We start from the raw sequence: 26,893 nt of genomic DNA, 5'->3' as shown, positions 1-26,893 counted from the left end.
CTCTCTCCCATCCTCCCTCACCGCCTTGGGAGCACAGACTGAGGAGATGAGAGGTAACCACCCACAAAAAGGAAGGAAAGGAGCCCCCTCTTAGATTACCATGCAGAATTTTATTTCCATGTAACATCAAGTATGCTTTTGTTAGAAAGAAAATAAAACTTATGTTGTCTAAGAGCTCAGCTTTGTAAATTTCTAAAATTACATTATCACCCAAATCCAATTTAAAATCTAAATTAACTAAGCTCGATGGGCAGAAAATACGTCTGCAATTGCCACTCAGTGGACAGCTAAATCTGAGTCTAGCTATACATTCCAGAAAATCTAAGAGATTCTGGAGAAAAAAAAAATTCAAAAAATGTACAGCTTTCTTTATCAGCCAGATAACTAAAGAAAAGGCATAAGACTTCTGAATTATTCAATATGTCCTTGAGGGACTGGGGGATAATTTCGGTCATCTTTGCATCCCCAGCACCTCACACTGTGCCCTAAGAAGAGTAAGCCCTAAATAAGTGTATGTTGTATTTAAATATTTATTCAACTCTCCATTTTAATTATTACTATTTAAATTTTCTTCCTAAAAGATGTTTTCTAAATGATGGCTCTGGCTATGTTTCTTAGAATTTAGTTTAAAAACTGCAACAGTAATATTTGCTTAATAAACCAGTGAAATTTAAAAAAATAAATGATGGATTAAATTTTTTTCTTTATTACTACTCTGAATCCTTTATTATCTCTCTAGAGTTCCACTTTCAAATATTTTATTATGACTAATATTCCATTAATTCTCTGGATTTAAGACTATGAGATTACCTAATCCAGCATTCCCCAAAACATATCCTGTGAAACACTGGCTCTGAAAACAATGTTCACAAGTAGTTCCTCTTGAGGGTTGAGGAGAAGTTTCTATAGTCAAACCAGATCAGGAAAATCTAGGTTACATGGGTTTCCTAATAAAGACTTCTTACAGACTTTCTTATGCTGATGTGCATTATTGAACATGTGGTATTTTGACGCACCATTATTTTATGCTCCACCAGAAAATTAAAAAAGAGTTGTCAATCAAACCATGACACAATACTTTCTTATCAAAATAATTTTTAAGCTGCATCCTCATTACCAAGATGATGAAATGTAAAAGCAGCTCATCTTAGAATTTATAAAACATGGTAGTATGCAAAGTTTCTCCATTTGATGACGGGATCAGTTTTACAGGGTATTAGTAGAATGAGTGTTCATAATTTGGGAACTGATGATCTTCTAGTCCAAAGCCCTCATGAGGAAACCAAGGCTCAAAGAAGTTATGTGACCTGGTCACACACCTGGTTAATGAGAGCAAGCTCCTCGTTTGTAGCTTTCCTCATTTAATTCTCTCATTCAATATATTTCTCTCTTGAACCAAGGCTTTGTTGTACATTAACATGCCCATCTTTCACTAACCCATGTGCCCACAGCCTGTTCTCACCCCTACACCACCATCCTCCCCTCATGTTACCTCCTGCTAATTATAATTACATCTACGCGTTCCTTCAATATCCTCCAGGAGGACTGTCATTACTTCAAATCCTAATCCAAGAAGCTAGTCAGCCATTCTGGGCAGAAAGAAGCACGATGCTTCTTACTTCTTCTACTCCTTCCTCCAATAGTAAAGCAAAGGAGGAAATGTGTAAATAGAATCATAAAAACACGAAGTATGTAACTCCCTCCATTCTACAGATAACAAAATTTGGACCCAGAGTGGCCATCTTTCTCAGAATGTGCATTCCTTAAGAACAGAGATCACATTACTTACTACGTGGCATTATTCTGATACATAAGATGCTGCTACTTGTTCATCACCATTCATTCATTCAACGAATACTTATTGAACACCTATTATGTGATAGACATAATTCTAGTTGCTAAGACGGAGTAGTCAACTCAACAGACAAAAAAATCTCTACCTTTCTGTAGCTCACTTTGCAGGAACCAAGGGTTTTCCTGTAATAGAAATAGATTTTGATGATCAAACCTATCAGCATTCCCAGACTTATTTGATGTTCCACCCCTGACTTTTTATATTTTTCCAGTTTATTCTCCCTTACAGACAGGGATTAAAGTTGCACAGAATAAATTTCTGGGAAATGTCAGATAATGTTAACACTTGAGGGTAATATCTATCTGTGAACGATTTGACAAGAGTGTATTTCATTCTAAGTTTACAGATGAGGAATAGGAATAAAAGGTACAAAACAGATTCTGGGGCCAGAAAGCAAGTTGGTGGTAAAAACAAACTAGTAAATGCAGATTATGCTTCCAGTCTCTTTCTTCATCAATACCAGTAACAGGACAGCAAGCTCTGAAACTTGCTGTGATGTTATTTAAAATTTGCACAAGAAATATTAAACTATTAATCAAAACGGAATATGCCACAAAGAGCATATTCTGTGAGCGAACATGCATTTCTGTAACAAAACAAAATCTTAAAAACTATAGCTATAGAATTTTAGATTATCTTTGCTTGCTTAAAATTTAAGTAATCTAGCGAGTTAGATTAGCAGTCCATTCTTCACTTGCAATTACGTGGTTGAATACAATAAATATATCTAGTGTTGAAGGAAATGCTAACCATAGTAGTAACTGAGTAAATTTAAATTCTATAAATGTGTAGCTCTGAAAAATCACCTAAATAACGGATATGTTTGTCATCACATGGTGTGTGTGTGTGTGTGTGTGTGTGTGTGTATGCACACAGCATACAGGATCTTAGTTTTCCGACCAGGGATTGAACCTGCACCCCCTACAGTGGAAGCATGGAGTCTTAACCACTGGACCCCCAGGGAAGTCCCCATGGTATATTTTTATGACATGCATTTTTAAGTGACTAATACAAGAGCAAATATACTAAATGTAAAAAAGAGAGAAAAACGAGGTAATTAAAATAAATAAAATGGGGATTTTAAATTTTCAGATGGTTGATTTCAAATGCAAAGACACAAAAATAATTAGAGATAATTTGCCACTGCATCTCGGTAAAATCTATTCAAAGCATTTTAAATTAAAATGTATCTAGCAAAAGCGGCCATAAGAAATTCAGTCTCTAAATAAAATGTTTGGGATGAAGCTATAAGCTAGAAAAGACTGACAATGAATATTCATCAAGTATTTAGCCTCAATATTAGCGACTCTTTGTGAACTCTCATTCACGTTCCACTCCTTCATTAAACACGTGTTTGTTAAGAGCAAAAGATGGCTCGTTTTAATAAATCCTTCTATGATCTGTCAGGTAAATTACTGTGAACATGTTTAGATAAATAAACTTCTAATAATTCTACCTATATGATTCCCCAAAAGTGCATATTGTCTAGATAAATTAACTCTGTAGAATTATCATTTGTTTTCAGAACTGATAATATTTTATATTCTTTAGTCGTTAATTAGAGAATTTCTCAAACAAAATTAAAATTTACTTTTTGTTCATGCCCATTTTATCTCTGTTGCTACTAGATTTTGCTATGTATTTTATAATTATTAATGTATGTGAAGAATTTATTCTATATTTAAGAAAAAATTAACAAAATCCACATTTAACAAACCATATGCCCAACACCTTATTCATACAGATGTATTTATCATTCTATAGCAATTTAGCCTTGTGCACAAACGACTTTTAAAACTCATCTAATAATCATATGCTGTACAGCAACTTTTCAGCGTTAACTAATACTTTGTTATATCACGGAGCTACTAAAACATTTTGTTTTAGAAAAGAATATAGCTGCATTAGAGTACTCATTAATCAACATTTTAAATATAATTTTTCTTAGCTTCCAAAAATATTTTTATTCATGCAGAAAAGGATTCATGCTTAACAGTCAACACGTTAAACTCATAACATTTTCAAGATTCTATAAAAATTCAAAACATAGCAAAACAAAATGTGAAATTTTCTTTAATTCTTGGGTGGTCTGCTGAAGAAAATTTAGCTACATATAAAACTATAAATTACTGTTAAATCAGCTATTTGGATACAAGATAAGTTAATTTATGAAAACGTGTTTTAGTTTATAGAAAGTCTACACATGATAGACAATTTCGATCAGACGTCCAAGCACAAGGGAGTTGGAATCCTGTTGAAAATGGAAAAAGGTTTTGCACTCTACAAATACTGTTTGAACATCATATAAGCAGAAAAATTTGTGGTTGTAAATCCATGTGTTCTTAACTGAATATTCTTTACATACTTTTAAGTTTTCACAATGCACCTATGTGCTAATGATATCAATAACCTTTCATGCGGTGAAAGAATGTAAATCTAGTGCCATCTACTGGGAAAAGTAGATACCGTTCAATCAATTAATTGCAAATTATTTTGTGAATTAGGGGAGTTGAAATTTGAATGTCTATTGTCTTAAAAAAACATTTGTTTCTTAAAAAAAAACTCCCCCAAAGCACTTTCAATACAAATAAATAAGTTAGGTAAGATGAACATGTAAGAATGGTGAAGTTGGAGAATAGAAGGCATTAAACTGAACTCATGGGAGAGAATTTCATTGGTGATATCAATACAGAAATAGGAAATTATACATTCTGACTAGAGTTTTTATATTGTTTTGTGTTTAGAAGGCAGGCTCTGAATCTGTGGTCAAAGAGACCTCTCTTATGAGTATCAGAATATCTAATAAAAAATCTTGAAATTATATGAAAAATTGTATAGGTGCACATATGTATTTTCTGGAGGAGAAAAGCCATAACTTTTATCAAAAAACCCCACAAAAAAACATGGAAATGGTTCGTGTTTTCAGGACGCAAAATGGTTAAAAATTAAAACTAATATAGAAAACCAATATATTCAGTAAGTGAACAACACACCAATGACTTCAATTTTTTTAAGGTAAATACAATGTCAGATGCTATTAATGAAATAGTGCCAGCTCAAACTTGAATAGTAGTATTCCTTGTTTATGGGTATTGCTCTGGTGCTTATCTGTATTTCCTCTTTACAAATGCAGAACTTAAAGCACAGCAAACAATATTAATTTGCTCCAGAGAAAAGCAATCAAAAGAAACAGAGTTCTTAGTTCTCATGGTAAGTGTAATATGTACTTATTCCCTTCCTCAAACAGTTTATCACCAAAACTCAAATTGTTTGAGAGAAGAAGTAAAAGCAAGTTTGGATAATATACTTTGAATCTGTGTTACCATTTTTTTTGTGTGTGCTGTTGTTGTTATTTGTTTAGCTACAATGTGATTTATACCTGAGAAATCTACCATATTGTATTAATGCAATAAAGTGAGAAAAGAGAAAGTTTTTTTACAATATATTCAAAAGGCAACCAAACGCTGAACTTTAATTTAACGTCCTCATTAGATTTATTTGAGACCCAAAAAGGCCTCAAATAAATTTGTACTGTCTGTTATAGCTATCACTTCACCTACATGTAAACTTTCCAAATGTTTATTCATTCATTTAACAAATATTTATTAAGTGCCAGGCACTGTGCTAAGCTCTGGAGCCACAAGCCCCTGATTCTTAGAGAGCTGTACTTACACAGATGATAGTCTATGACTTGCAAACACCATTTGCAAAATTTCTGTCTTTAAGACTTCTAATTTCTGCATTGGAATATTATGACATAATATCTTTACAAGCTGCATAAACTGCCGAGTGGCTCTTCAATTCATGGAGACTGTTAAATATGCCACTAAAGTCAAGAGTAACAACCACATATTATGTGTATGATGTTAGAGAAAAGCACAATTTATCACTGTAATTAGTACTATTTAGACAAATACTCTCACTTGGCTGAAAGCTACCATGATATCTAGTCTAACCTACAATTAGACTTCATTTCTATCAAGCAGTGAAACTATGTATAAAATTGTGCTTCCTAATCCCTCCTAAGATAATGCTTCAGTCTTGATTTAGATGCAAGGAATTCTAATGTTCAAACATGGAAAATATTTCTGTCCTCCCACCACAACCAAGCAGATTTTTCTATAAATTCCCAGCCATTAATTAGTACTGAGTTTTAAGATTTGACTAACCCAAAGCCAAAGTAAAAACAATGACAGTTCATAAAATCACAGAATTTCAGAACTGAATAGATTATCTAATTTAAATTCCTCATTTGAAAAATAAAGAGACTGAGATCTGGAGAGGTTTACTGATACGTTCAAGGTCTCACAAGTTAATGACAAAGCTGTGGTTAGTTTTCTGACTCCTATTCTAGTGCTCTTTTTAATACATAAAAGAAACTGCTATAGGAAATTAAGAAGAGCTCTGAGAGAAAAAAAAATTACCTTTAATTACAAACATGAGCAAACCATAACTCAGATGCACTTAATAAGCTCTAAATTGAAATTATGCCTTATTTAAAAATAAGAAGAAAAGGAAGTCGAAGCTGAAAAATGATAGGTCAGCCTTCTGGAATATGGCCTTCATATAGGTCAATCCAGTTATAATCAACTTTAAGAGCCTGTTCCAATTATTTTTCAGTTCTGGAATTATTTCATATTGAATAAAAACTAAAATTAGTAGGGTACTGGCTAGGGAGCAGAAATCTTTTTGATTTACAGAGATTTTTGTTGCGATGGGTTTTGACCAGGGAACAGTAAATTAAAGCAAGACGTCAAACTTTTACCTTAATTTCCTATATCTCCAATTTTGACCTCTTCCCTTTCTACTTGTATAAAGTGATAAAGACCAGAATTTCCATTTCAATTTCATTTTTATTTTTCAAAATTTAAATAGTTTGTTTCACATTATTGTTAAACTTAGCAATTTCTTCAACATATTTATGTTTCTAAGAGTAAAATTCTGTCAGAGAAATGGATGGTAACAAAGATTTTGCTAACATCAAAGTTATAAAATACGTGGACACTGGAAGACTGAGTCTCATAACACTTTAAAAAATACCGGGTGCTTGAATGGCTAAGAAATTATGGAATACTATTTTAGTCAAATCATTTATCAAAATAAAATGGGTTTACAAGCCCTAAGTAAGAAAGACCGAGTCTCTCTGAGCTTCCATCAGTACTGGATAGTAAGAATAAAAGAAATGTGTTGTATGTTTATAGGACTTGAATCTGGTTCAGCAGGATGTATAAGTAAAATAAAGAGATCAGAACAACAGATTGAGATGGTTATTTCTCAAACATAAAGTGCATTTGTGGTTCCGATTAAAGTAAAAATAGTTAAATGAAAGATGGGACATATTTAAATGTTTTTAAAAGTCTATTGTACTAGAAAAATACAAAATATATATGTATGTATATTGATACAGATGTCTACAGTGAACTAGTGAACATTTATATATAGTGCTTACTACATGCCAGCCACTGTTCTAAGCGCTTTCCACATCCTAACCTATTTCATTCTCACAGCAGCCCTTTCAGGTAAGTACTATTATTATCCCCATTTTACGAACAAGGAAGCCAAGGCACACAGCCAGTTAAGTGGCAAAGCCGGAATTCAGATCCAGTCAGATTCCAGAATTTGTGTGCTCAAGCATTGTACTATAATGGTTACTTCTTAAACATTACCAGCTTTGTTGAATTTATCTTTGAATCATTTGATATCAAAATTTAAAGACACATATTTTGATTAAACAATTTCATTATGAAACACTTTAATCCCACAGTTGTCATATATCGAGGGATACCATGTTAATTAATAAGCTTCTGTAAATACTTAGCCTCCTTGGTGTATGACAAACTCATGTTACAAGAACTATGCTAGTGCTCTCATATCTTGGGTTGTTTTTTTTTTTCCAGTGGAAAACATGGTTATGTATCAGTTAAATAACTTTCATACTACAATTATTATATGTAGTATATCATTATGGAAAAGTTCCACATGGCACAGGAACTACATTGGTTGATGCTCTCCCTCAAGCTTACATACAATTCAACAAATAAACCTTGTTAGTCCTACAACTTGAATTTCTCTCTTATCTATCCCCTTCTTCCCAAACCTACTGTAATGATCATTGTTAAGGCTCTCAGTACCTCATGAGTCCCTCCAGCCTCAAGCTCCTCCAACATACTCAATGGTGGCATGCAGGGGCATGGCGGGGTAGGGGAAGCGAAAGTGTCAGGAAGAGTGGTTGTGGACCCCATGCATTAAGCTTCATTGGCCTCTCAAGTCACCACAACTAGACATAAAATCTATTTTTTTTTAAAAAATAGTGCATTTACTATTCAAGTACAGCTTCAAGACAAAAGCCTTATCCTTCTAATTAAGCCTTTTAATTAAGTTGCCATCTCCACCTTCTCATAGAAATATCTGGAACTAGCACTGAACCTTCCATCATACTAAATCAATAATCCTTATAAAATGCAAATCAAGTCATTTTACTCCCCCTTCCTCCCTTCCCCAAGATTTAAATTTTTTAAAACATCATATAAGGCACTACATGATTTGGCTACCTTCCTTACCTCTTCTACTTGCCCTCACCTACCCAAGCTAGCCATATTAAGTAACCTGCATTTCTCTGAACATACCTTGCTCTTTCAGGTCTTCATGTTTTTCCCACACTACTTCATATATTAGAAATGTCCTTCCCTCTCCTTGGACATCTGGCTAACTCTTGCTCATAGTTTGAAATTCAACTCAAGCACTATATCCTCCATGAAGCCCTCCTTAAGCTTCAGAGACCTTCCCTCCCTTCCAAAATCTCTTCCCCTAAGCAAAGAGCTAGAAGCATCTTCTGGATTCCCCTAACATCCCAGGCATAAATACTTTTAGTCTAGTCTTATCACCATATGGTTCAATGGTCTTCACACAGTTCCAACTCCATCTTGTGCTTGTTAAAGAAATTGGCTTGATCTTGTTTATCATTGTATCCTCACTGCTTCACACAATGTCTGGCACTCATAGTTAATATTCAATGAATATTTAATGAGTTGGAATTAAATTCTTTATACAGTATAGTAATAGAGATATGTATACTAAAAGAAAATATAAATAATATTGACAATAATGTTCACAGACTATATCTGGCCATAGTGATTTTCATAATAAAATTAAAATATTAAACATGAAATAAGCACATAATAAAATTTTGGACTTTTATGTCTCAGTTGTTTAAATGCTTAAACTCCCATTTTTAAAAAGGGTGGTGGCTCTAATTTAAGAACCAGTGAACACATGCTATATTAGTTCTCTTTATTTGTTCATTGTTAAATAGAACATGTTTTCTTTATAATAACTAACTTTATTACACTAAGTTGCTCGTTTTAATTTTTTCTTTCTAAAGGAATGACCACATGTGGAATGAAAAGCATTTTCATTATCCTTTAACGAGATGAATGTCCTATTTTGTGTGATTTGGAGCAGTTTCTTATCAAGGCTGCCAGCCTCTTATGAACATTACGATTTTCAGATTGTAGTGTGCGTTAAAGAACAAGAAGATATCATGAAATATTAGTGACAATTATATACTGAGCGAGGAAACTGGACAATGTTTCCAGGGGTTGTAAGGACTGTGGAAATGAATGGTACTCAAAGTAGAGTGGTGATTTATAACCAATTTCCGTCTTCAAATTAGGGCCCAAGTAAAAGAAAACGAAATTCAGCAAAGGATTATGGTGTATCATTTCCTGCAGCAGAAACACTCCCCCACCCGGACCAGTGCCCTTACTAAGTATAGTACAAGAAGCAGCAACCTGAGGGAAGCCCACAGGCTCGCAGGGCTACTGGCTGGTTCTTTGTCACCAAATGCAGCAGGTTGAATGCAGACATCACTGTGATATCTTCACCAACAAAACGAGAGGCAAAGAACAGGGGCAAGAGCTGAGTAAGACAAAAAAAGAAAACAAAAACAAATTAAAACATCACAAATGTTAAACACATTCACTGCACGATTGATGGTTACGGTTTTATCTGGAACTGAACACACACACAGTGCTAATAAATTTCAAATGCCTATTTTTCATATGGTGGGCTTACTTTCAACCCAGGCTTATTTATATCTTATGAATAAAATACACACTATATAATAGCAGTGTAATCTGTGAACACATTTTGCAAGAGGTTGAGAAAAGAGACGAAGTTTAAAACAGTTGAAAGGAATTAACATTTACTGAGTTCCTAACAAGTGACAGGAACTGTCTAGGGCCAAATATAAATATATTACGTCATTTAATTCTTACAATAAAGCTAGAAGGTAGGTTTTATCACCCAATACACATGTGAGGAAGCCAAGGCTCAAAGGTCCAAGGGCACAAAGCAAATAGCCAGTGGAAAAAAAATTAGAAAACCTTGTTCTATACAACTACAAAGTCCCACTCTCTCCTCATACCACGCTGCCTTCTTCCAGCAATTATTTGCAAATCTCCCTCCCTGGAGAAGACTGCAAAATACTGTAAGATTAAGAGATTTCTTTTGTTAGAGTTTCATATTTTTAAAAAAATAGAGTCAAATAACCTAAGGACAACTAGGAGGCTTCACTTTATAAATAGTGTTAAGTTTGAAGAAGGCATATCAACCATGAATTTTCATTTGATTTTATGATTTATAATTTCTAGATCAATTCTGTAAATAATGTTCAAAATCTAGCCTTAAAAAGGGTAAAAATATTTTTTAAAGCTTTTGGAAATGAATCATGTGGAAGGATCTCAAAACTGGGTGAATGTTAAACTTTAAAGAAAAGTTCAGCTAGGATTTTCCTTAAAGTTTTGTACAATCTTTCAGTTGGTAAAGATTAACTTCTAATGAAGGTGGAAGATACTAAATTAACAGTAACTTCTAATATTTTATTTTAAATTAGCATTATAAGTGACCTTAACTACTAAATGTCCAAAAATGGATATAAATTTAACGTCTCGTTCATTTCCTGACCCTCATCCCTCACCCCACCCCCCCAAAATAAAAGTCTGCTCCTGGTCTCTTCTGACCTCCTCGAAGAACAAACACATAATAAACAGTAATATATTTTACCAAATCATTCTGGAGTATATCTGACACAAATCTGCTTGTATTAACATGCCTGAACTCTGATTTCTCCAAACTAAACTCACTACAAAACTAAAACATTTTTGTGTTACTAACTGGAGACAAAAGGGAGGAAGAGGGAAGGTAAGTATCACAATGCACAGCCTGAAAGAACCATTAAACATAAATAAACATGTCATTTTTCACGAGTGACTGCAGAGCAGGGAAAATAGAGCATTCCTTTGGAGCAGACTACTGACTAATAAAAGATCAAAGGTCTATACCTCACAACACTATAAATAAAAATGTATTTTTTTCCTGTGACCTTCTCTGTGAGGAATAAAGTACGCACGGTAAATGTAATTACTTAGCAAAGCTGCAGCCTCATTGTGCTCCTGCAGCTGACTATAAAACGTCTTCCTATCCTGTTTCATCAACTGCTGTACCAGGCGGCCTGCGCGCCTACCGATGGCCACGGCCATCTGGCTTGTGTCAAAGCCAGCGCACAGGAAGAAAGGGAGTGATGTCACTCTGCAGGTCAGGCGAAGAACAAAGATGCATTCTACAATGAAAAGCTGAGGGCCTCAAATACCAGGGGGCCCTCCAGCATGATATGACGGAGTGATTTAATGTTCTGCCGGTTGCATTTATTTCTACCCAAATAGCCAGGGCTCCATCTAGTGGCAAATTAGTTTTGCCCAGTTTTCTTTAAAAGTGAACCCAGCTACATTAGCACCAACAAAGTAGAGCAACAATGTGATTACTTTTAGAGCTATCTAACCTTTTTTACACTGAAGAATGCAAAAGTACAATTTATCACAGTGCTCTCCATTGTCAAATCCTACAAAGCATGCATTTCATAGGTTAGGATTTGATATAACCCTAATTATTTTAATGTTTGCAAGGATAACTGAAAAAGTAGCTAATTTTGCAAAAATGCATATAAAGTGACATTACGTACACACTACCCTGAAAAAATGTAGCTGAGGTGGAAAGTGAAAAACAGTTCTAAAGAATGGATACATGCATCTGGATGCCTTGGTGAAATCAAACTCATAGTTATATTCCACAAAAGAATCATAGTTAATATGGCTCTAACATGTGACACCAGGAGCAACTGTTCTTTAGAACAGAAAAATGAATATTTTTATGCTGAAATGATTTAACAAATTTAATTTTTTTAACAAATTTAATTTTTAACTAATGTTCTTCCACTTAGTTTTTCTTTCTTTTTTTAAAAAAAAAAATATTTATTTATTTTTTATTTTATTTTTGGCTGCATAGGGTCTTAGTTGCGGCTCGCAGGATCTTTGTTGAGGCATGCGGGATCTTTTGTTGTGGTGCACCAGCTTCAGGGCACATGGGCTCTGTAGCTGTGGCACGCAGGCTCTCTAGTTGAGGCACACGAGCTCAACAGCTGTGGCACACGGGCTCAGTTGCCCCGCGGCATTGTGGGATCTTAGTTCCCTGACCAGGGATCGAACCTGCATCCCCTGCGTTGCAAGGCGGATTCTTTACCACTGGCCACCAGGGAAGTCCCCACTTAGTTTTTCTTAGTTTATGTTTGCAATAAATGAAATCAAACACTGACAAACCAATCTAAAATGCAGAATACATTTAGATGAAAGATATATCACAATGGATGGGTGTGATCTATGAGATCAGACTACCTGAGTTTGAATCCTTGTCCGGCTCCTAAGGAATTGTGTTACCTTGGAAAAGTTGCTTACCCTCTCAGTGCCTTAGCTTCCTCAACTCAAAAATAACAATTAAATAAGTTAATTGGTAAAAAGTGCTTGAAATAACTCCTGGCACATAGTATATGCTCACAAACATTAGCTCTTATTATTATTTAAATATACAAATATTTGCTTTATTTCAGAATTATATGAATTGGAAATTTCTAACAGTCCATTTATACCCAATCCTACTTAGGGTTAGCAGGCCATTCTGCAAACATAGAATCCTATTTAGGCCAGAAGATGCACTACTCTTGGATTGATTTCCATGGTAGGATAAAGATCTCCTCAGGATAATAGTCGATGAAACCCTTGCCATATGGCAGGCACCGTTCTAAGCACTTCATATTTATTAGCTCTTTTAATCATCAGGAACTTATAAGGTACATATTATCATTTTCCCATTTTTAGATGTAGAGATTGAGGCGTAGGGAGGTTAAGTAATCTACATAAGGTTTTAACGGCTGGTAAGAAGCACAGCCCTTAAGTAACTGGACGGAAAGATTTAACAGATTTGAACACAAGCCATCTGTTATAGTTCCAGGGCCAGTGCTCTTGACCACTACACAACTGGCAATGAAAAGCCTGAGGTTGTTACCAATCCACTCTAGACACTCTGATTCTATGTTCTCCTAATAGACAATGTGGCTGATAGATTTAATCTTTCTGTCCCACCACATGCAGCTCCTCTTTCCCTTTCACCTTCAAATCGTTTCTCTAAATGCCTTGGATACATCTTTAGGATATATAACCTAAAGATGCCTAGAATTGAGTCCACTTGCACCTACCAAAGCTTCAATATGTTGATAATACGGTACTTTTGAGAGTCAAACAAACCAACAGCTACTCCTCCCACTCCCCCCGCAAAAATATCTGAGTTTCAATTAGGCAGCTTTTTTCCCATTGTGCTCCCTGAGCTGCTTGGATGAGGACCCTAGCCAGAAACAATCCTAAGTCCAAAAAGAGGCAAAAGAAGCACATTCTTCTAAGTGGTGACAATCTTTGGGAAAAGAATTAGCATTAAACACCCCCTAGAAATCAGCACTGAGCAAAAACCACCCAGAAAATCTATAATTCCTCAAGTTTATCCTCAACTTCTTCACTTTTGTATTGCTTTTGACTCAAATAATTGCACCGATGAATAACATTTATAGATAACCAATATTTTTTTTTAATGCCAGTCACAATTTACACATCTTTCTAATCTCCCAGAATATCTAGCACATCACTTTGAAATTATTTGGTGTTAAAAAATATGGGTTGAACAATACCTAATGAGCAGTATCACACTATGTGTTGAGAATAGAATTAGATTACATAATTGTCTATAATTTTCTGCTTAAATTTTTTAATGATTCCCCATTGCATATTGCAGGGTTTCCCAAACCATGTTCTGTGAAACAGGCAATACCCCTTCAAACAAATTTAGTAATGGAAATGCTACTCAATATAAAGGGTCTGAGAGGCTTTACAATAAAATGCACCTGCTTAACTTTCTCTCAACTGGTGCCTCTCAAATGGTTTTGACCTTACAAAACCCCTTCCTTTCCTATCGCCATCCCACAGAACACATTCTGGTAAATCCTTTGGATAACATCCAAATTCCTGAACAAAGCAACTAAAGTTCTACATCTAGCTGCTGCCTAACTCTTCACCCCTTTCTCTTGCCATACCTCCACATTCCAACCCACCCCATGCTCCTGCTATACCAATATACTCATAACTTCCCCCAAATAGGTCTGCTGTTTCCTATTTCCACCTCCACACCTTTCTTCATTCCATATCCTTACTGTCCTTTCACCACTCCCAACTCCCACCACTCCTAACTTCTCCCATTTGGGTCCCCAGTGAGGCACAAAGCATGATGTCATATCCCCTACAACAATTTTCAAGGCACTGACTTGCCTACATCTCTGTCTCCCTCTTCTAGATTATAAACCTCTTAAGCATAGGGACAGTGTCTTTTTCATCTTTGTATCCCAATACCTAGCACCTAACAGCCATTCATTTATTGAGTGAAAGAATGACTATATAAATAACTGATTCTATGGAAATGAGTTTTCTGGATCATTATTTCCCACCCTGCTATCTCTGCCATCTCAACTGTTAATGGTGCTTAAATGTAAGAATCTAAATTAAAACCAGTTGGTTCCTTCATAGGAATCAGCAGTTTCTGTGAAGAGGTGGGAAGTTGAAAGTGCAATCTGACTTGAGATCTAGATAATTCAAATGCCCTATTTTGGTCAAAAACTTTTACTTCTCCATCTTTTTTAACCCCTAGAACTCTGACATCCAAAATTTGACTAACCTTAGTTTGTTAGCTTTTGGGTTTGGGTTTATTTTTATTTCCTTTCACTTCTTTCCTTGCAGTTGAACAATCAACTGCCAAAGAGATGATATAAACAGGGAAGCGGGGAACTTACAAAGTTGGTAATTAGCTCAAGAATAAATGAGCTGATTGTGCTAGTGGATTTAAAGCGTCAAACCACCTAAAGGTCAAATCCCTTTCCAATAAATGCCAAAAGAATGTCTACATCAGTGGTTTTCCACAAGCTAGTAAAATGTCCCCCCCAAACTGCAAGGGCCAGCCAACAGTTGACAAATTTGAATTTTGTCAGGTAAGGACAAAATAAAAACAAAAAGCGCCAAACCCTAATCTCACCATAATATCAGAAAAGAAAATTATATTAACACCAAGAACTCAGAAAGCAATCTCAAGATAAAGAACATACTTTTGAATAATATATTTAAGTTTTGTGGGAAAACATTTCATTGTTGCTATTTTTCTCATTTCTTTACGAAAAGAAGGCACTTCATCATGGACTAGCATTTGGAAACCACTAATTTAAATGTCTACAATAAAGTTCTATACCTGGCACCCAGTTTATGCTCAACTAATGTTTGCTGAATGAATGATCAATCAGTCATTTACTTCTCAAAATCAATTGGCCAAATTGCAGAATCGGGCATCTCTTTTATTAAGCAGAGATCTTTCTGTATTTGTTATAAGAAACAATAGAACCCTGGCTGCTCAGAATCCTCAATCTTCCAAACCATTTAGAGATAACACTTTTTTTTTAAATAGACACATTTTATTTTATTTATTCTTTGATGTGGACAATTTTTAAAGTCTTTATTGAATTTGTTACAATATTGTTTCTGTTTTATGTTTTGGTTTTTTGGCCTCAAGGCATGGGATCTTAGCTCCCCAACCAGGGATCGAACCTGCACCCCCTGCACTGGAAGGCAAAGTCTTAACCACTCCACTGCCAGGGAAGTCCCTAGAGATAACAATTTTAAGATACCAAATTTTACTCAGCTCACCTGTATAAATTCTTACTACATGGAAAACAATGTTTTAGGAGCTGATGAATATGCAAAGATGTAAGATATAGTCTGTGCTGTCAAAAAGCATATTAGCTTAGATGGAAACATAAAATATGTACTCAACGCCTTTACAGAGGTAGAAGTAAAGTACATGGAATTTCAGGGGAAGGAGAATTGCCTCCAGCTTTGGGAGAGGGAGTGGCAGGGATATGGGGGGTTGGGAACTGAAGAAAAGTTGCATAAAGAAGAACATTTTCTTCAATATCTCCAGGGTTAGCCATTTTTTAAACTTTTTGATCTTAGGATCTCTTTACACTCCTAAAAAAGTTATCAAGGACCCCAAATGCTTTTCGTTTATGTGGTTATACCCATCAATATTTACTATATTAGAATTAAAGCTGAGTAATTTTTAAAACATTTGCTTATTCCATTAAGAATAACAAAAATAAAAATAACAATACATATTACAAAAATGACATTTTCAGTGAAAAATAACTATATTATTCAAAACAAACAAAATATATATTTAATGAGAAGAGTTTTATACTTTTTTTGCAAATCAAGTCTCTTTAATATCTGGCTTAACAGAAAACAGCTGGATTCTCATCTCTGCTTCTGCATTCAATCTGTTGTGATATGTTGTTTTGGTTGAAGTATATTCATGAATGAAATCTCACCTCACTCAGATAAGTAGTTGGAAAAGGGACGAATATTTTAATAGCTTTTTCAGATAACTGTAGACATTCTTCTTTGATATTACACCAAAATTCAACAATGATAATCTAAAACTATGTATTGTCAATGAACTTTTCATACTATTACATTAAATTTCATTGGTCTATCTTACATTTTGACTGGATCTTTTAACTTTGCATGATTTTGTAACATCACGCACTGTTCATTTGGAAAACATTGGTTCAATGGGTTATGCAGATCTTTCACATGCTGACACATTACATTATCAATATCAAAAATATTCATTAATGTCACCACTGATTTCATCAGATAAATCTTTAAATGTTGAGAAGCTGTCAAGCTCACAGTGGCAGATACAAGCCTTCCAAAATTTTATTTTTTAACTTGAAATCTCGAATTTTATCATTGCCGACAATACAGTCAGTTGTTTTCCTTAAAGTGACAGAATCACTTCATTCATTTTTGAGAAAATACTTGCCAAATACCCAAGTTTAAATAACCATCATTTGTCTGTCGGTCATTCTGTCAAGTGAAATGGTGTTTCAAACAAGCGCACCAGTGCTTTTTCCTGGAGACGGCCACTGTACTTTGCAATGTGGAAGCTCTTTATAAAAGTGTATTTCTTGGGCTTCCCTGGTGGCGCAGCGGTTGAGAGTCTGCCTGCCGATGTAGGGGACACGGGTTCGTGCCCTGGTACAGGAAGATCTCACATGCTGCGGAGCGGCTGGGCCCGTGAGCCATGGCCTCTGAGCCTGTGCGTCCGGAGCCTGTGCTCCACAATGGGAGAGGCCACAACAGTGAGAGGCCCGCGTACCACAAAAAAAAAAAAAAAAAAGTGTATTTCTTGTTTCTTCACACAGAATAATAAAAGATATGCACTTAAGATCTAGAGTTAATAAAATTAATATAAATCTTACTTCATCAAGGACATTCTTAAGTAAAAATGGCCTTTTCTCCTGTTTGGATGTTAGTGAAGAATGGAATGACTGCTAAAAAGGTTTGCTACACCTGCCTAGCTTCACACTAAGACAACAGCAGTTTCACCTGCTTTGGCTTTTGCAACATCAACGCAAATGTCAACACAGTGAAAAAGGAAAATAAGGTCGTAGCATTAGTCTGAAAATAGTTTTGCCTTTGTGAATCCCTTGCAAAGCTCTCAGATGCCAGGGGTCCTTAGTCCACGCTTTGCGAACTGCTGGTCTGGCCCTCCGGTTGGTCCGTAACAAGCACAGTAAATGTTTCATAAGCACTCATTGAGTAAGTGAACGGTGGACAGAGGAATACATTTATAACTTACCCCATGCTGTCTAGCAAAAAACAAATGGTTAGAAAATAATACCAGTAGTATGTAGACCTCTTACTACTTCTAGAGCTAATTAGTACATTTCTTACTTCATCTAGTCTGTGGACAAATGCAAATGCAAAATTTTGAGCTATTTTATCAAAGTGAGTAGAATAGTTATGGCAGATTTCTGAAAGTAACAGTCAGAGTGCTACAACCCAATTTTCTCAGCACCACTCCTTGAAATTCACAAAAGTATATGTCTGCTAGGGGATAAGAAAACAAATTGTGAATTAGTGCTATCTCCAGAAAAGGAAAATTAATTTGTTGATAAATTCTCACATTTATTGAACCCATATCATGTACATGGTACTATTAATTCATATACTGCTAGTAGAATAATCAAGGAATACAAACTTTTGGAAATGATTGAGAATAATAGAAGTTGTATCATTAAATAAGTTTAGAACCAGAAAAAAATCTTAACACCTAATACATAGATTTTTGAACATGAAGTGACCACCCAGCAAAGGTAAAATAATTAGTTGAAAGGTGTTTCACAAGTAATTTGTTTAAAATTGTCTTTAGATGCTGAAGTTTGAGGATAAAGTTTTTAACAAAACAACTAGGATGAAATTAGAGTTATCTCTTTAATAATGTCACATTTCCTTCTGAAACGTCTTCTTGAGTGGGAGAAAGCCTGCGCGCAGCAACAAAGACCCAACGCAGCCAAAAATTAAAGAGAAAATGGTGGAGGTAGAAGTAGCACCAGGAATGCATAGCTTGGACCATCTGTTCCTCAGTCTATGATCATCATCTGTGTATGACTATGTGAGGATGTTGCTCATGAAATATCATCCATCATGTGTATCTCAGTGGAAAAAAAGTGGGAGAAACGATGAACTGATCCAAACCACTTGTTTTGTCAATAGCAAAACTGAGATAAAGAGACCTATTGAAGGTCATACAGCCATTTGGAGAAAACATTAGGCTAAAACTCCTTTTTATCTACATGTTGTGGCATCTGTGTTTTCTTTATTATTCAGTTCACATAAAAAGTAAGAAAAGGACATAAAGAATTGTACCTAATATTGACAATGCTAGGGTTACAGTGTGTCCATTAAGAAGGTACACCAATGGTATAATTAAAATAGAATTATGGGGCTTCCCTGGTGGCGCAGTGGTTGAGAATCTGCCTGCCAATGCAGGGGACACAGGTTCAAACCCCAGTCCAGGAAGATCCCACATGACGCGAAGCAGCTAAGCCCGTGTGCCACAACTACTGAGCCTGCGCTCTAGAGCCTGCAAGCCACAGCTACTGAAGCCTGCAAGCCACAATTACTGAAGCCGGCGCGCCTAGAGACCGCGCACCACAACAAGAGAAGCCACCGCAATGAGAGCCTGCGCACCACAACGAAGAGTAGACCCTGCTCACCGCAACTAGAGAAAGCCCGCATGCAGCAACAAAGACCCAACGCAGCCATAAATAAATAAATAAATAAATTTAAATAAAATAGAATTATGGACATTAAGTCCATCTTCTGATGTTAATTATAACTCTATTAAACGCTATCTTTTTTTCAGGATTCCCGTTTTGTAAAGCATCTAGTCAAATTCAGGGATTTATTCATTCTCACATTAATGTTTTAAAACTTCTATCACCAATATAGAATACAAATCTTTTTCTTTTAAAATATATATATTGGGCTTCCCTGGTGGTGCAGTGGTTGAGAGTCCGCCTGCTGATGCAGGGTGCCCCGGTCTGGGAGGATCCCACGTGCCGCGGAGCGGCTGGGCCCGTGAGCCATGGCCGCTGAGCCTGTGCGTCCGGAGCCTGTGCTCCGCAGCGGCAGAGGCCGCAACAGTGAGAGGCCCGCGTAACGCAAAAAAAAAAAAAAAAAAAAATATATATATATATATATATATATATATATATATAGATTTCACAGTCCATTGATTACACAATGTAGTTTCAGTGTCTACATTACATGTGTTTCATCTAAAAAGTTTTTCTTAATATTTAAAAAGTGCCAACAGGAAAGCAAAACCCACACAAACAAATCACTTTTGATTACTATTAAAAAATGCCTTCAGAATTTTTCAGTCTTTTTAACTGTTTCGTTTCGTTGTGTTTGTACAATACAGTTTTGCTTTTCTAGTACTTGAGTTCAAATTTAAACCTTCTCACTGACTAGTTATGTTTCATTTGACAAGGTTTACTCTGAGCTTTGAAAGTCTCATCTGGATGTCTGGAGTTTGTAATAGTTTCCTTGCAAGATTGTTACTAGAGGAGCACCTGGCACACACATACCTCTAAATTAATACTACGATTCCTTCCTTAAGTAACATTCCCTGTTGATAATTTGTTCCCCGTGGAACTCACAGAACTGAAGCTCAATGCCTTTTAGTGACATTTTATATGGTTGATTTTTCTTACTGAAAACATTCTTCACTTGACTTTTCTATTCTACACAGTATTGTTTTCTTCCTCCCTTTCTGGAAATTCCTTCTCTATCTCTTGGGATATTTCCTTCTGATTTCCAAACTGTGACTAAACTCCAGAGATATCCCTTTAGTACCCTCTGTATTTCTCACTATTTAATCTCTTTCTTACAGATCTCACCTATTCTAACAACTTCAACCATCATTTATTGACAGATAACTATACAGATCTAGCTCTAATGCTCTATCTTCTAATATCTACTGGATAATAATAACATCAACTTGCACTTGCATGGTATAGTCTTATATGGCTTATAAGAATCTTTAGTCCCACCTTATATTGTTATTCAAATATCTTGCATGTGTGCATCTTATTATTGATATTGTTACTAATAATCATTTTTGAGTACCTGCACGAGGTGATCATGTATATGTGTATCTAATATCATTTAATCCTCATGTCAACCCTGAGGTAGGAACTGCTATATGTGGTAGTCATTAGTGCTATTTGCCCCACATTTCTGGCTCTCCATTTTCCAGGCACATGGTAGAAATGCACTTTCTGGCCCCCTGTGGTTCTTGAGACTGTGTCACTAGTTCTGGGCAATAAGTTGTGAACAGTGATACTGTGTGCCACTTCTAAGACAGATCACTTAATTGTTGGCGTGAGACTCTCCAGAACTCTCTTTCTCTCTCCAACAGTGATCAGCAATGTTCTATAATTAGATGATGACTGCTCCATTAACCATGATCCTGGAATAGGAGACATGGAGCAGAGTTCCCATCTGACAGACAATGAACATGCAATACAAGCAAGAAATAAAACTTCAGTGGTTTAAGTCACTGGAATTTGGGGATTATGTGTTCCAGCAGAAACTAAGGTTCAGAGAGTAACTTGCGTGAGGTCATACGGCCAGTACTGGAGCCAGAATTTGAACTGAAGTCTATTTTAATCTCCTGTAGTACATTAAAAAATTTCTCAATGGGCTTCCCTGGTGGTGCAGTGGTTGAGAGTCTGCCTGCCGATGCAGGGGAAACGGATTCGTGCCCCGGTCCGGGAGGATCCCACATGCCGCGGAGCGGCTGGGCCCGTGAGCCATGGCCGCTGAGCCTGCGCGTCCGGAAACTGTGCTCCGCAACGGGAGGGGCCACAGCAGTGAGAGGCCCGCGTACCGCAAAAAAAAAAAAAATTCTTCAATGGCAGGGACTCTTATGCCCCAGATTGCGGTCCTTGTTTAGGAAAACAACAGGGTCTGGAAGGTTGAGAAGTCCAATGTTAAAAACAATGAGACCACTTTGAAAAGCCCAGGGTCTTTCTCTCATTAGTCATCCCTTCTATTCCTAAGTATCCCAAAGAGATTCTTACCATGGTCAGAAGATACGGCTCTCCTCTCATATCCAGACATAAAGGTTAGGAGAGAGTTACTTCATCTTGGATCGTCTGTAGCTAACAAATTAGTCCCAACCCTTCAAGAACTAAATGTTTCACTCAGCTGCAAAACTGATTGAGTAGCTCCTGGTGACAATAAAATGACTGATTACGAAGATTTCATTTCCTGAAGTGACTGAAAGCTCCCTGGGCACTAACCAGATCCTCTGTACCTTCTTACTGATCTAATAAGTCAGTGCCCAGGTGCAGACCTTAGAAACAGAGTGCCCTGATTTTAATCAATCTATAAATGTAAGAAAAAAAATTCGTTGCCATGATGCTAAAAAAAAAAAGTTTGTCCTTCCCAGTGGCTCAGGGATCATGACCCTGGCCCTAAGGAAAAGGAACTGTAACGGTTCATTTTTTGACCTGTAAGTAAACAATATATAAAACAATAAGATTTTGGAGACAACCTATAGACAAAGATTTGGCTGTGGTTGCAGAACAGAATGTAAACATTAGTAACTTCACATTTTAAAACAAAAGGTACTCCCCTGGTGGCTCAGTGGTTAAGAATCCACCTGCCAATGCAGGGGACACGGGTTTGGGCCCTGGTCCAGGAAGAACGCACACGCCGCGGAGCAACTGAGCCCGTGCGTCACAACTACTGAACCCGCGCTCTAGAGCCTATGCTCTGCAACAAGAGAAGCCACTGCAATGAGAAGCCCATGCACCACAACGAAGAGTAATCCCCACTCGCTGCAACTAGAGAAAGCCCGCGCAGCAATGAAGACCCAACGCAGCCAATAAATAAATAAATAAAACAAAAAGAAAATGTACATAGCTAACAAAATGTAAAGAATGCCTGGAAAGAAAGGCAGAATAAAGGGTGAGAGTATCAGGACCCCCATCTTATAAACTAGAGAATTAGGAGTTATTAACTAGACTGCAAAATGCTAACTGGACCCTTAGAATCCATTCTTCCTTCTCCATATTAGTAATACAACGCTCTGAAATTTTAGCTGAACATAGAGCTACATTTCTCTGCCTCCTTTGCAGCTAATTGTGAATATGATACTACGTTCTAGCCAGTGGAATGATGTGTGATCTTTCAAGTCACCTCCTTTAAAGACAAAGTTATTTGCTTTAGACTTCCTCTTTCCCCTGGAAAATGGCAAAAACTTGGACACTGGGATGGAAGCTACTTGAGAAAGGCAGACTTAACAGATCATGAAGCAAAGCTACTTACTCACCAACTCAACCTTAGGCTATTACCTACCTTAGGCTATCATGGAGGAGAAAAATAAACTTCTACTTATGTCAGTCACTCTACTTGGAATCTTTTTGTCACAACAGCTTGTCATGTAGCCTATCAAAAGTTCATGAGCAAATATATTATTTAATGTTACAAAAGTGAACAATAAGGGAATTTTAAAAATCAACAAAACAATAAACAAGGGTAGACAAAATGGAGAAGAAAGAGCAGATAAATCCTTATTTTTCATAACTGGATATTATCTGAAATTGATGAATCAAGAAATACTACCAGAAGAATGATTTTCACAGGAGTGAGGTGAAGATAAGAAGGGATAGAGTTGGAGGCTGTTGCTTTTCACCTTAAGTTCCCTTGTATAAAGAACCATGTGCCAAAAAAAAAAAAAGCTTAGACGTGCTAAAAAAGATGCAGTGCCTCAATGGACCATTTCATCTAAAGAAAAACTTGCTAATGCAGGCTGAACAAATCCTGTCCTATGCCTGCGACTATAAACTACAGTTATCTATATCGATCACTAAAAAACTGTTTTTAATGAGTTGAATATAAGCCCTAAAAATAGGTATCTGTAAGTCATGCTTCAAATATTTTAAGTTAGAACTCTGCCACCATTCCAGGAATAGAAAGCTTTAGCACTGGAAACTGCAAATAAATATTTGCTTTTGTGTCAGAATTTCAGCATCCTTCCCCTCCAAGTTTACTTTCTATTGCAGAAAGTAAGAATTTTCTCATGAAAATTGAGAACTGCCTCGTAGCTTGTATCTGATAAAGCAGATAAAGGAGAAGTTTTATGAAAATGTAGTCCTTCTATTCCACTGAAAAGTAAATCTTAATGGCCTCTATCAACTATCTTTTAACACCATGTTGAACTTGGGAGAAAGGAGAAGCCCTGAATGAGATCATAAAGTGAAAGAAATAAATTACTTTGCCTAATGTTGTTTCTACTTTGTCCTCAATGGTTTTCTTCATTAATTTTAGATGATTAAATCATGTTTTAAAAAGAATTTAGGTATTTCATGTGCACCTCAAACTATTTATCACATCCAAAACTCAATTTTTTTCTTTCTTCACCAATTTATTATTCTTTCTGTATTCCTGATCCTGTTAGAAAGTACTTCCATTCTACACAACCACTAAACCCCGAATCTGGGAGTCATCCTCAATTATTTTCTATTTTAATCTTTCATACTTAATTAACACCAAGTGCTGTCAATCTTATTTCCAAGATATTGCTCAAATACATTCTTTTATTTTCATCTCTCATCTAGAATATAGTAATGGCCTCTTACTGGTCTTCCTGCCTCTACCCTGACTCCCCTCACAGCCAGTCTCCATACTGCTACAGAAGTGATGTATACTCGCTCTGACCATGTCAGAACACTGCTTCATGTACTTCCATGGCTCATTAACACCTATGGGGAAAGAACCTATCAGATTCATTTCTTTTCCTATCTTAACTTCAGTCCCCAACACTCCCTGGTACACAGTGGTACAATCCATTAACCCTCGTCCTTTACTTTATCTCTAGTACCTCACCAGGTGCCTAACCTCTAATAAGTATTCAATATGTGTTTGTTGAATGAATGAATGAAGATTCTCTTCTGATAACAGTCAACTATTGTTTCCCACACACCTTTTCCACCCTTACCATATCACCCATATTTTTCATACCACATAAAGAATGAAATCTTCATTTTTAAACTTCAAGACCCAGTTTAGATATCATCTCCTCTGGGAAAATTTTTTTCACAGCTATTCTTCTCACCCTTCTCCCCAACCCTTCCATTAGAAAATGAATCAATTCTACCTTTATACTACTTCCTACTTCAGTACCTCTATTATTTATCTATTACTGCACGTTAGAATTTTAGATAGATTTTAGAATTTTAGATATAGATAGATAGATAGATAGATAGATAGATAGACAGATAGATATGCTTCTCCTAAAAACTCCTTGAGAGCAGCCAGAGGTATTCACTTCTGTAAAATAAAGCCTCAATAAATGCTTTCATAGAACTGAACTCAAATGTCACTTCTGGGCTTCCCTGGTAGCGCAGTGGTTGGGAGTCCGCCTGCCAATGCAGGGGACACGGGTTCGTGCCCTGGTCCAGGAGGATCCCACGTGCCGCGGAGCGGCTGGGCCCGTGAGCCATGGCCGTTGGGCCTGCACGTCCGGAGCCTGTGCTCTGCAGCAGGAGAGGCCACAACGGTGAGAGGCCCGCGTACCAAACATGTCACTTCCTCTGTTTTCCCCCATCTCTGTTCATAATGTCCTAGTTTGCCCAGGACTAGAGTCCTATCCTATACCCAGGAAGTGCAGTATACAGGAAAGAGTCAGAACTGGGTTTAACTTCTGACTCTATCACTTAACCAGCTGATAAATCCTGAGCAAATTAGTTTCTTGTCTCTGATTCCTAACCTGCATAATGTAGACCATAGCACTTATTTCACTAAGTTTTGGAAGGATTAAGTGAGATAACTAGCAGGCTGCTCAGTGAATTTTACTTCCCTTACTGAGAAGGAAAAGCAGAGGAGGTCTGAGATACCATGTAGAGATACAGATAGAGAATGAGAGTGTATGCATGTGTGCATGTTTGCATGAGTGTGCATGCGTTCGTGTGTGTGCATGTGTGTGTGTCTGGGTTGGAGGGTTTAATTAGTTCCATTTTGGGCAGGGTAAGAATGAGGTGATTGTACAACAGACAACTCAGGTAAGATTAATTTAAGATTGATTTTTCTATTTCAGTAATTATGTTTTAGTGATTGTCAAAAAATCATTATCTTTGGCAAAAAGGAACAATTTCAAGTTTTGCAACCAACTGTTTCAGTCAATTATATAGAGTGATATAAATTTATGCATGCATGAGGCAAATGTACTAATAAAACAGGAATCTGACAAAGTAAACTTTGGTCAACTCTAATTTGAACATATCAATAGCAGTTATAAAATACTGTTGTAATTCAATTAAAACTGCCAATATCATTCACTCTTACTCAAAGATAAAACTATTCTAGGACTTATAACTAATTTTGCATCATGATCCTGAGAATTATCTAGAACTTTAGAGGTACCGAATTCCCAGTAGTAACCTTGTAACTGATATTGATTTGTCATCTGGGAGGCAAGAATTCTACCACTGAACCACCAATGCCTTTGATTTGTCATCTGAGTGTCGGTAACTTCCATCGTTCCCAGGTACTTCTTCCATAGGGAATGCTAGCAACATTTTATATTCTATAATTACAGTACTATTTGCATTCAGATTATTCTATAAACATTTTCTAGCCTCCTAATTATGCTTTTTTGGATTCAATTAAATATTTTTTTGCAAGGGAAAGGTAACATGTTATACAACATTCTGTATTTCCCTCAGGTAACAGGAGAGCTCAAGAACGACATCAACTCTTGGATAGACTCTAGCCAAATGGCACATGAATCAAAATATCCTTAAGAATGATGAAGTTAAGGTGTCAAAGGTATGGTCATAATCGCTGAATGCAGTAGATGTTATTACATAATTAAATGAAAAAGATAAAAACAGTCCTTAAAAGAGTGAACATATAATATAAAAATAACAATTCAGCAACAATCATGTAGATCTACAGGTCCCACTTTAGTTAACAAAAGCAGAGTGGGAAAAAAATAAAATAAAAGAATCCAAAATTCTTCCTGCAGAGAAGGGCAAAACGCTGTTGAATCTTACTTTTTTTAATTTGATGACTAGATTAGTTCAGGTTTAATGATATTTTTAAACACTTGTTCAAGGCCGTGGAACCTAAAATATGATGTCACTGTTTCAATCCCTATGAAAGATAAAAGTAAATAAAACATGGAAACCATATGCCAAAGATT

At 36.2% G+C, this 26,893-nt stretch overlaps 1 protein-coding gene across 1 annotated transcript in view; it reads right to left on the bottom strand.

Annotated features, from left to right (window-relative positions):
• MSRB3 (methionine sulfoxide reductase B3) overlaps positions 1–26,893 on the bottom strand; it is a 164,773-nt gene that overhangs the window by 123,353 nt on the left and 14,527 nt on the right. The gene's annotated exons all lie outside the window — the stretch shown is intronic.

This window comes from Pseudorca crassidens, chromosome 11, assembly GCF_039906515.1.
Source record: "Pseudorca crassidens isolate mPseCra1 chromosome 11, mPseCra1.hap1, whole genome shotgun sequence".
Lineage (NCBI taxonomy): Eukaryota > Metazoa > Chordata > Mammalia > Artiodactyla > Delphinidae > Pseudorca > Pseudorca crassidens.
Note: the sequence above shows the minus strand (reverse complement) of the source record. Positions and strands in the feature narration are given on the sequence as shown.